Genomic DNA, 11,250 nt, shown 5'->3' with positions numbered 1-11,250 from the left:
CCAGTCATTATAGGCAGCTTCACAGGCTTGAATGCCCAGTGGAATGAAAGGAGGAGTAAGATATACAGTAGCAAGCATATTCAGTAAATGTGACCATATCCTGCATGTCTACAAGCCCACATTGTCTATACCATGTGTGCAAACAACCCACATGTATAGTTTATACGTTCACACCTTTGGGGAGGAAGCAACACTGCCTGTGTAAGTCTTTGCAGGAAGTCTCATCAGCAATAAATCAGATCAGCCTGTAAGTCACACCCCTCATTTCTGGATGATAAAGCAGAACTGCTGAGGGAGAGGTGCAGGCTTCATGAAGAATCAGAAAGGGAACTACTGAGAGAAGTAGGAAAGTGGAGAGAAGGGGAGGGAGCTGTTGGGGCATGTTTCATCTTGCTCAGAGATAAAGAGGGTGGAACTCTCTAAAGCAGCGTCTAAAGAAAGGTGAGAGGAGAAAGGAGATTTGGAGGCGGGGAGCCCTCACACTTTGAGTAAATAATAGTCAACAAAAACAGATACTTTATTCAGGGTGTGAGACAAAAAGTTCTGGTGGTGAGTCTGGTATACTGGTGGGATATTAAAACCAAAAATTAAAATAGGAAGCAGGTTAAAAGATAAAGGACAACTCCAGGGTTCAGTGATGAAAATGGAGTCTGAGTTCTTGTAGCTATGGTCCCACCAGTATACTTCGAAGGAAGAGTATTTCATGTTCTGAGGATCCTCTGGCTGGGAGGTGATGGATAAACCTAGAGTGAATCTAATGATACCCAGTGTGGAACTCTCATAGATCAGGGTCTTCTACCATGATCCTACTCCTATATTTATTCACTCTGCATTCTTTGAACATGTGAGTACAACTATAATCTTACTGTTGTGGTCATATACTCTGCCACACAATAATTCTGCTGCCAAAAAGTAACAGTATTATGTTGCTTCTTTCCTTAAGCAGTGAAGGGCACAAGTCTTCCCAAAAAGACAGGCTCAAAGTGGCAGACATAATTTATATGGAACATATTGGTTATGTGTTGGTGGAATTTTTGAACTACCAGAGTAGGAACAGACCTCATCCACAGTATGCCTAGGCTGGATTCATGCTGAAGTGAAATCAGGACCCTGGACAGGAGCGATAGTACCATGGACAGTGATCTTGCCATTGAAAGCAGGGAAAACAAGTTACCAAACCTTAGCTTTGGCTTGCAGCAATTGCCAGAGGTTTATTGTATGGCTTAGGATAAAGACTGAAGGTGTGCCTTCTAAGTGCTACACCTTTCTCCTCCTCCTCCTCCTCCTCCTCCTCAATATGGCTCAAGGCAGCTTACTGTGACGGGACAACGACGAGGAATGAGGCCAGGGAAAGGCTGGCGCTGCAGCAAAAGGCTGCTGAACACGCCCCCACCGGGGCACCTGGTTGGGTGGCCACGGGGGGGGGGGGGCGTGAGCGCCAGCCAGGTGAGCTGGAGGCAGGGGGCAACACCCCCTGCTGGGCGGTGCTCGGGCTCCCGCCCACAACCACTCCCCTCTCTTTCAGGGAGGAGAGTCTTTAAAGGGCTAGAACCCTTTAGTTGGTAGTCAATTGCTCAGAATCCATAGACAAAGATGTGTCCTCAGGAATCTGGTGCCAGCAGATCTACTTCAGCAGGTCCCTGGGTCTGTCTCCTCTTTGGAGTTACTATTGTTTGGGAACTATGGGGCCACGAAAGTATCGCTTTGTTGTACCCTTACTTGTTAATTATCAGCACATTGACAGCCACAAGAATTTGTGAATCAGAATAAAGCTACACAATTTCACACACCCAGATATTAAGGCCAATCTTACGAAATCGTGTCTCTTTTACTAAAAGGAAAATCAGCAGCCTCAAAACATAACCTGAGGAATTTTCATGACAGCCAAGGGCAAAACAACCACAAGAGTAAAAAAAAAAAGAAGACACAGCTATTTCATCTGCATAGTACAATGCAGTTGTGCTTTCAGAGATACACCTTCTTTATGATTTCAAACATTTCAAAAAGCATCTTCATGTTTCAGAGCAGAGATGTGTTTATATTCTGCTATTCTTTGAAATGTTAATTTGCAGGGCCTTGTTTTAAAAAGGAGTTTTTAAATGCCCTTCCTTTAGGAAGAAGTGGAGATGATGGATGCTTGCCATATTATACTGCGGCAAAGGTTTTTGCAGCTGTGTGTACATATGCAGCTGGGAACTACAGCCAGCCCTGCCCCACTGATTCATGCTTAATAAGTACAATTGCATGCATTCATTGAGTGCAAATTGCATGCATGTAATTTTACATGTGTAAAAATGTAACATGTGAAACAGCAATAAAATAAAACCAGTGAGACATCCTTTGGATTAAGTCTTGCAAAAACTTCCACCAGTTGTTGAACTTTAGAAAGAATTAGTAAGTGTTTCCCATTCAAGGTTCCAACAATCCATGCCCACTTCCAGGACACTCCAGTTCCCATCCCCTTTGGGTTCTACCTGTCTTTCAGTGGCCACTGAGCCATAGCCATGGGCTCCCATGGGGAAGCCCTCCCAAATTACTTTGTACTTCTGCAAACCTTGAGTTTCCTCCAAAGCCTCTGCTATCTCTGTCTTGTGCATGGATGGTGCCATGTTAGCTATATAAGGAGTGGCACTGGGAGAATTGAGTTCGCTGTTAAACAATCTGGAACAAAGAAAGTGATTATGTGAAGAATGGTGATAGTTTTGGTTTGTGGGTTTTTTTTAAAAAAAGCTCAACATACACATTGGTCAGAAAGCTTTTACAATCTCCTGCAGCAACTGTATTGCATGAATAGAAATGTGGTGTGCAATGGGTATTATTATGCTTTTCTAATGGACTTGCAATTGCACTGAAGCGGTAGTCAGTCTGTTTAAAGGATCCATTTACGTTGAATGAATTCTAGCAACCGGAATAACATGCTACTCTTGGCTATAGCTGTGAATGCTGGCTTCCATCAATTAGCATAGTTGTGCTTCAGGTGATGAGAGCCTAGCTTAGAAAAATAACAGCCTTACTACAAAACTGGCAGGAGAGAAAGGCACTTAAATGTTTACATGCAGTAGAATGACTATGGGTCGTTCCACTTAATAATTATAGGTTCTCCATAGGCAAAGTTACAAAGCTGGGAACTGACACTGCAAGTTTGGTCGCAGATGTTGAGACCCAGCAGTCATGACCTTAGGGTCAGACTCTCCCTCTGCAGGGGATGAGCCTGGGGATTCAGAGCTGGACAGGGAACTGCAGTTAGGGGCAGCCCCAGATGTACCTAACCAAACGGAAGTACTTGCACGACTTGGCACAATCCAGCCTTAGTGAGACTGAAGTAGGTTGACCCCTTGTAAAGGAAGAGGTAGCAATGCTGACTTTAGGCTCAGCCTGATGACTGTTGCTGAAGCAATAACTGAGCTCTGCTCTTATAGAGTCTCCAGCCTGAGCCTTGCCCAGGGTATCATTGAAACGTTGCCTCACCTCTGTATTGCTGAGGCATTGCTCAATACAGAACAATAGCTGGAAGTCAAAATGGAGCTCATCCCACACAGATTGAGGTAGTCTGGGTCCAGGCAGGCAAGTGGGCAGAGGGAAATTTCTTTGGAAACATCCACTCCTCCAAGCTACTGTGGGATGTTAAAGTGCTAGCCTCCCTAGAAGCACAGGAAGCTGCCTTATTCCAAATTAGGCCATTGGCCCATTTAGCTCAGAAATGTCTGCATTGACTGGCAGCACCTCTCCAGGGTTTCAGATGGGTGAATTCTCAGCCATGGCTGGAGATGCTGGGGATTGAACATGAAACCTTCTGCATGCAAAACATACGCTCCAACACTGAACTATGAATGATTCCGTGTCCCTCACAGTTGAGTGCCAGGCTCTATAGTCTTCTTATTAGGAGGTACAAGCCTACACACTGCCAGATATGTGGCTTGTTGAGGAAGTGTTATGGTGATATGAAAGTCTGGGGAATTTGTGTGTGGTGAATGAACTGAAAAAATTCTGTCAATAAATCAGATTTTCTGCAATACAGCCTTTGATTATCTCTAAGCATCTTATTGGTTACATTCTTTTTTGTGTGTAAAGGTTATTTACCAGTAAGCTATAAAAAAAGCTATAAACATAGAATTATATTGAGAGAGAGAAAATACATATGTTTGGTATGTATTATTTTGCTTTTATCCTAGTGGATGATTGGAAAGAGTTCTTTTGACTTCTGTTGTTGCATTCAGAAAAAAAAAAGAGTATGTTGGCTTTCCCCCATTAATTAAGTGCAGAGGTTTTGATTGTTCCAAGTTGTGTACCTGCCTTCAAGCAGCTGTGGATGTTGCTCATCCACACATTCATTTTGTAATGTCCACAGCCACTCTTGCATGAATGGCCCCTAGAATGCACAGCAACCCAGGAAAATGCCATATGCTGCTACATCTAGATCAGAATTATCTGCAATGAGTGGCAGCAACTCTCCAGGGTTTCAGGCTCTACCAGGAGATGCCAGGAATTGAATCAGGGACCTTTTGCATGCAAAGCAGGTGGTTTACTGCTAAGCTGTGACCCTTTGCCTAATTGTGGGTTGTTTCTTTCCATTATGGTGTTAATCGTTTGTGGGAGACATAAGTTGGGCCCATAAATAAAAACATTTGCAAATAACAAGTACCTTGCAAATTTACAACAAATATTTCAGCTTGCTAACTCCCACCTCCCACAGCCAACAAATAAAATATAATCTCACTTTTCAAGCGAGAACACGGATCAGGATTTATATTATTCACTCCTGCTCTTCTTTCCTAACTAATAGCACAAACATCGAGCTAGGAAGTTTCCCTTTCATTTCCCCTTACAATCTATTTTCTTCTTCTATGGGCCTCCCTCTGGAGTAGCTATTGCTAAGTGTGAATAATGCGTCTCCCTCTTGGGTTATATTTGTTGCCATCTAAGGTTCAAAAGTGGTTTCTCTCCAACGCCTATTTAAAGTTTTTCCAACATAATGCCCTCAAGTGAGCCAGGACATACTTTCGAGAGACACCAAATGTTAAAAGGCCTTTAAAAATCCACCGCAAAGCCCTCATTTATCTCCGGAAGGTCAGTGAAGTTATTTATGAGAAATTTGACCTTTGGAGCTCCTATTTACATTTTGCTAACATTCCCCTCTGGACACATATATCAATGGCAGAGAAAATGACAGCACACAAACCACTCCTTAGTAATAAACTACATGGCAAATTTAATAAATAACTGCTGTAAAACGTCAGTGGCAGGAAGCAGGATCCATGCTGGCTTCATAGTAACATCACTGTGTGCTGTTTTTGAATGCTTGTCCTATTGGCAAAGTACTTGCTGCTGGTTGTTGTTTTTTAAAGTACTCCATTAATTTCACATAGCTATTCACTTCCAAGCAAGCTGTGTGCATCACACTTCTGCACATGTACATGCAAAAAGGGTCCAGGAATAAAACCTTGCACCCAGCTCCTGGGTGTTCATGGTATTCTACAACGGGGTGGGCAGAGAAAACAAATCAGATACCACAATCTTGAAACATGTCCATTCCAGTTAGAGAACTGTGAGTAGCACCAGCCAAATTAGGTTTAGCATTGTAATCTCAAGCAACATCTTATTTAGGGGTGGGGACAGAATCAAAGCACACCTTACCAATCTTCTTCCCCCTCAGTGATCAGAGATGTCAAGTGATGACAGTGCTGATCATAGCAGTTGTTTATTATTATTATTATTTGGGTGGGGAGATCTTCATGTGCAATGCACAGAACGATCTGTATGTAATAATAATAATATAATATTTTTTTATTTATACCCTGCCCTTCCTGGCCAGAGCCGGGCTCAGGGCGGCTAACACCAGTAAAATTACAATCAATCAATCAATCAATCAATCAATGAGTCAATCAATAACCAATTTAAAATACAGGTTAAAATATAATTTAAAATGCAGCCTCATTTTAATAGTAGCCCATAGATCAAAACCATAAGGGGAGGGAGACATAAGGGTCAGACTGAGTTGAAACCAAAGGCCGGGTGGAACAGCTCTGTCTTGCAGGCCCTGCAGAAAGATGTCAAGTCCCGCAGGGCCATAGTCTCTTGTGACAGAGCGTTCCACCAAGTCGGGGCCAGTATTGAAAAGGCCCTGGCCCAAGTTGAGACTAATCTAACCACCTTGCGACTTGGGACCTCCAGGGTGTTGTCATTTGTGGACTTTAAGGTCCTCCGCGGGGCATACCAGGCAAAACGATGCAGCTGGTGCTCTTGTGACATTCCCCAGCTCGTATCTACCCGATGTTATAAAATGTGGTATCATACCAGCGCTGAGGGGAAATGTGAGGGTATAATGGAACTTGAGTGTTCAGCATGATCCTAAGACCAATTGCCCCAGCAAAATGTGAAGAATGTCACAGCAAATTTATTGTCAAAGCCATATGTCATACCAAAAGAATTGCAATGTCATAAAACAAGATGCAGTGCAGGTGTCACCAGTCTGTTTTTTCTTACCTTAGAATGCAGGTAGACTGCCAAGATGTTTAGAATTGTGGATGCCAGGCTGTTTTTTAAAAAAAGGTTTTATAACTGAAAACTGTTAAAATTTAGCACTCTTAGAAAAATAATTACCGTATTTTTCGCCCTATAGGACGCATCGTCCCATAAGGCGCACCTAGTTTTTTGGGGAGGAAATAAAGGGAAAAAATTTTATTTCCCCCCCCCAGGTGCGGGGCTGGGGCGGGGGAAGCCCGAGCTTCCCCCAACCCCAGCCCCCAGAACAGGCAACTCTCCTCAAGCCTCGGGAGCCCGGCGCCGGGCGCCTGCTCCTTGCGGAGAGCTGCGTGAAGCCTGGGTGCACTGAACTCAGCGCACCCAGCCTTCGGCATGCAGGCAACTCTCCGCAAGCCGCAGGCTCCCATGGCTTGGGGAGATCTGCGCGAAGCCTGGAGAGCGAGAGGGGTCGGTGCGCACCGACCCCTCTCACTCTCCAGGCTTCAGCGAAAGCCTGCATTCGCCCCATAGGACGCACACACATTTCCCCTTCATTTTTTTGGGGGGGGAGTGCGTCCTATGGGGCGAAAAATACGATAATATACTGTTAACATTAATAGAAAAATAAATACTCAGCATTAGCTGATCATAAATAATCTGCAGTGACTTTTTCCTAATACTTTCATTTGAGGTGCTCATAATGTCAAACTACTGAAAATTCTGTATTAAGCTACTTTAGAAATGCATTCTGAACCCAGAACACAGAAACATTACAAAATGGCTACACTTCTATATTTTGCAAGGTTTGATTAAATGCAGCAATGCATGCAAAAGTGCCTGAGAATGGTTTTGGTTGTCCATTAATTTCCACTCATTGTTTTTCAGTCCTGTGGTTTTGTCTAAGTGTTTTTAAGTTAGAACAGATCTGGTTGCTCAGTTTTGCTAAGTTCTACACCACTGCTAGCATGATCTGTCATTGTTTGCCAAAATGACGGGAATGGAAAACTTAAATTAAATTGTGATTACAGCGCTCAGTACATAACTGAAAATAGTCATCAAGAAGAAGAATTGCTTTGAAACCAGAGTAATACCCAGGGTGGGAGCCCTGCTGACAGAACAAATATATTCATTAACCAAAAGATGGTGAACCAAGGGAGTCAGATAAACTTATTTAGCTGAAAAAGGCGTGTGTCAAATACCCTCCAGCTAACTTCAGTGCTTCAACAAGCCCCTTTCTCTCCTGTAACAACCAGGCTTTGATATCCACTCTACAGACCCAGTAGAGCTTGGAGCTGGTTCCAGTGTGGCACAGCTGTATGCTACAGAGCAGACTGGCTAACTCTTTCTATTAGCCAGAAGCTGGATTAGCAAAGGCAAATCATGAACCCAGAAGGCTGGGGTGGGGAGAGATTTGGCCAAACGCCTCACCATGCTGTCCAAAATGTGCTTGGCAACCAGCCAGCCACTGCTGAAGCAGCAGCATCAATTTCTGCTCTGTCCTGTTTCTCAGGCAATGCAGCTGTAAGCTTAATCCAGTTCTGGCCAGGTTGGCCAGCAATTCCCAGTCCAGTAATTCTCTTAGATTGGGTGCTTTACTCTCATTCTTTAATTTCACCCAGATTTGAAGGGGAACCTGGTCTGCTCCCAGGGCATCAATTAGAAGGCCATATGTGGCTTCACTCATCAACATCTGGGCCTATTAAGGTGAAGACCATTCACTTGGGCCAGAAGCATCACAAAGCACATAGTGTTTGTCATGCTGATCAAAATGGTGTACAGGGCCAACTCACTTTTGCCCTTCTTTGGCAGTTTCCCCCAATGGTTGCTTTACATTGCATACTGCTTGCCAATTAACATTCATGCTCAATGGGTACAAGATGACCACTAGCAGCACTTTTCCCAAAACATTAATCTAATTAAATATAACTTCATGCATAAAACAGACTCTTTTGCACTTCTAATTGTCACTTTGTATGGGTCTTGGGGAAAGTGATGTATGTGACTACCTCATGCATATTGAGGATGGAGGTTAATCTGTGAACAGCAAATCATTTGCCTGAAATGTAATTTTGCTTCCTGGCAACATATCAACATAGGTCCGATTCTAATTTTGAATAGCTTTTGTATTAACATTTATTACATACTAATTGTAGGTTATGTACTATTCATTTTGAACTGCTTGGTTTCCAATCATTTGTTTATTAATTTTATTAATTGCTTACCCTGTCAGGTTTGCAATTAAACAAGCTCTGCTAATGAACATTATTCTCAAATCAACATGTCACCTGCAGAAAAAAAGCCAAGGTTTTTGATCATAGAACCACCATGCAGGGATAATAGCATCCCGATTTTGTGTGGACAAAGCGTAGGATTTGTCAGAGTAAGAGAACAGAAAACTTCCAGCAATATAGGAAAAGTGTGATCTGACTGATGGTGCTGGTTATACATATGTTTCTCAGCATATACTGCAGCTCCAAAGTTTGGTACTTTGCTGTTTCCTGGTCTAGAAATTGAAGGAAATGTAGCATCCCATTCAGCATTCTGAAATAAATCATGCAAGGATATCATTGGCAGTACTGACATGACACAATATCAGGGACAGTATGGGCTACCAACATCACCAAGCCTTGTAGATGCTATCCGATCATTGGACTCTACTGCAAATGGACAAATCCAACTTCAGTGTATTGTAATAGATGTAAAAAAGTTCTACTGACAAAAGCATCAACATTCAACCTTAACTACTGAGTGATAAACATTGTGAGAGAGTTCAGAGACACCAAAGTCTCACAAAACTGCCATTAGATAGCAATTCATTTGCAGTTGGTGCAGGTTATTCTCTCAAGTGGTCTTACAAAGTTATACAGGTGTGCAACTCCAAGGCCAAACTTTCAGAAAAAGGAACATAATGATAGCACATTATGTGGCATTGCTCTATTTCTATAGATAGCATGAAAGGTCTGTTTCCAAGTTGTCCAATCCTAGTAAAATATACATAGCTTAATTAAAAGAACTAAGTGCCAACATGTTGAGTCCTGTGATTGAAATATCTAGGACGATCTCTGAACATCCTGGTCCAACCTTTGTGGATTATGCCAGTCACCACAAGCAGAATGGACTCATGGCACAAAATTGTCTCACTGGCGTGAAGAGGGTAATGCCTTTATTTGAAGAGCTGCACAAACCTTTTCTAGAAGACACTGAAGAAGAGAGAGCTCTTCAGAGTGGCAACACCGCAAAGACATTCAACGATGTGCAGGATGTTGAATGAGCACAGTTCAGGAAGCTTTGGCAACGCAAGACTTATACACTGAGTGAAATTACTGATACATTCTCAAATAACTATTTGCTGCAGTTTGGAAAGAGTGCTGTGTCCAAACAGAAGAGAGTACTGTGAGAATTCTGAAGTGAAAACTGTCCATCACTTGCTGGACACACTCAGATTGCAAATATTTATTCAGACATGGCAGCCAAGCTGTTGGAGAAATCAGGTATGGAACAAAGCAGCAGTTTTTGCAGAAACATCTAATAACCATCCCAGTGTTGATGCACTGGTAATTGGTGATTTGACTTCATGAATATGCTCAGCACTGGTGTTTCTCAGACCTTTCTGGTCTGACTTGGTGGCTGTTGTTTTTTAACCACATATATCAAATCAGGCTTTGACTTTCAAACAAACCAGGTGCTGTACAGTGCATGGACCACAAAGACAGCCTGCAAATAACTGTGTGAAAGAGGAGGCACAGGTGTGAAACATAGATCAACTGCTGGCATTCTATTGACATCACCTCTAAAATTGATGAAACCAAAAGTGATCTATTCATGTTTATTGCAGAGGTTATATCAAAAGATAGCTGCAACAAACTTCTGACCAGCACATGTGGAGAGCATATTATTAACTAGTTATTTCCAATGTCAAGTCTTTCTGACACTAGTAATGTTGCTCCTCTCAACCAGGAAGAGGCAGATTCTAAAATTATACTCAGCATTTGAGATTACACTCAGTTTCCTTCAGAATACTGATCAGGACTGTTGATTCCAATACTGTAGCCCTTGCCATTTCATTTTTCTGCTTATTCCCTTGGAAGCTGGAAGAACTTCACATACCCGATACAGGGAAGACAAATATCTTGCAAACCTTTTATACATTTACTGGTGAAATACTCTGCTGTTATCACCAGAAAAGGAAAATCAAAGAATGGGCAATCTGGTGAGATTTCAGATGTAGCAGGGAGTTCTGTTGTTTAGGCAACTTCAAATAGCATACTGTGCTTATGTATGACTGCAGCAGTGAATGGATATCAGTTAATTAAGAGACAGAAGTGTCCTTTTCAAGTGGACACATTCCACTTAGCAAATAATGCATGTCATTTATTATTATCAATAAAGGGTTGTATTTGGCTAAGTTTTACTCAGAGTAAGCTTACTGAAAGTAGTGAATATAACTAAATTACATGCTTTAATTTCAGTGGGTCTCCTCTGAGTTAAAAGTACCATTGTACCTGCCTGAAAGGTAGATTTGCTTGTCCAGTGCAGCATCACTGGGTTGGGCTTACTTGTACGTCTAGTGGACGAAAGCAGGAATAGGTATTTCAGGAAACGGGCTGCCCCCTCCTCAGTTTTGCATATTTGCTGAGCTTGAACAGTCTGGAACTCAAAATAGTGTTAACCTATTTCCAAAAACAAGTAAAGACCACATAGCCAGTGGGGCAAACAGAAGTGGAATCAGTGTTGCACACCAAGAAAGGTGTGGTCCCAGTGATGTTACAGTGATGTTGGGAGGTGAAG

Source organism: Podarcis muralis, chromosome 6, assembly GCF_964188315.1.
Source record: "Podarcis muralis chromosome 6, rPodMur119.hap1.1, whole genome shotgun sequence".
NCBI lineage: Eukaryota > Metazoa > Chordata > Lepidosauria > Squamata > Lacertidae > Podarcis > Podarcis muralis.
Note: the sequence above shows the minus strand (reverse complement) of the source record.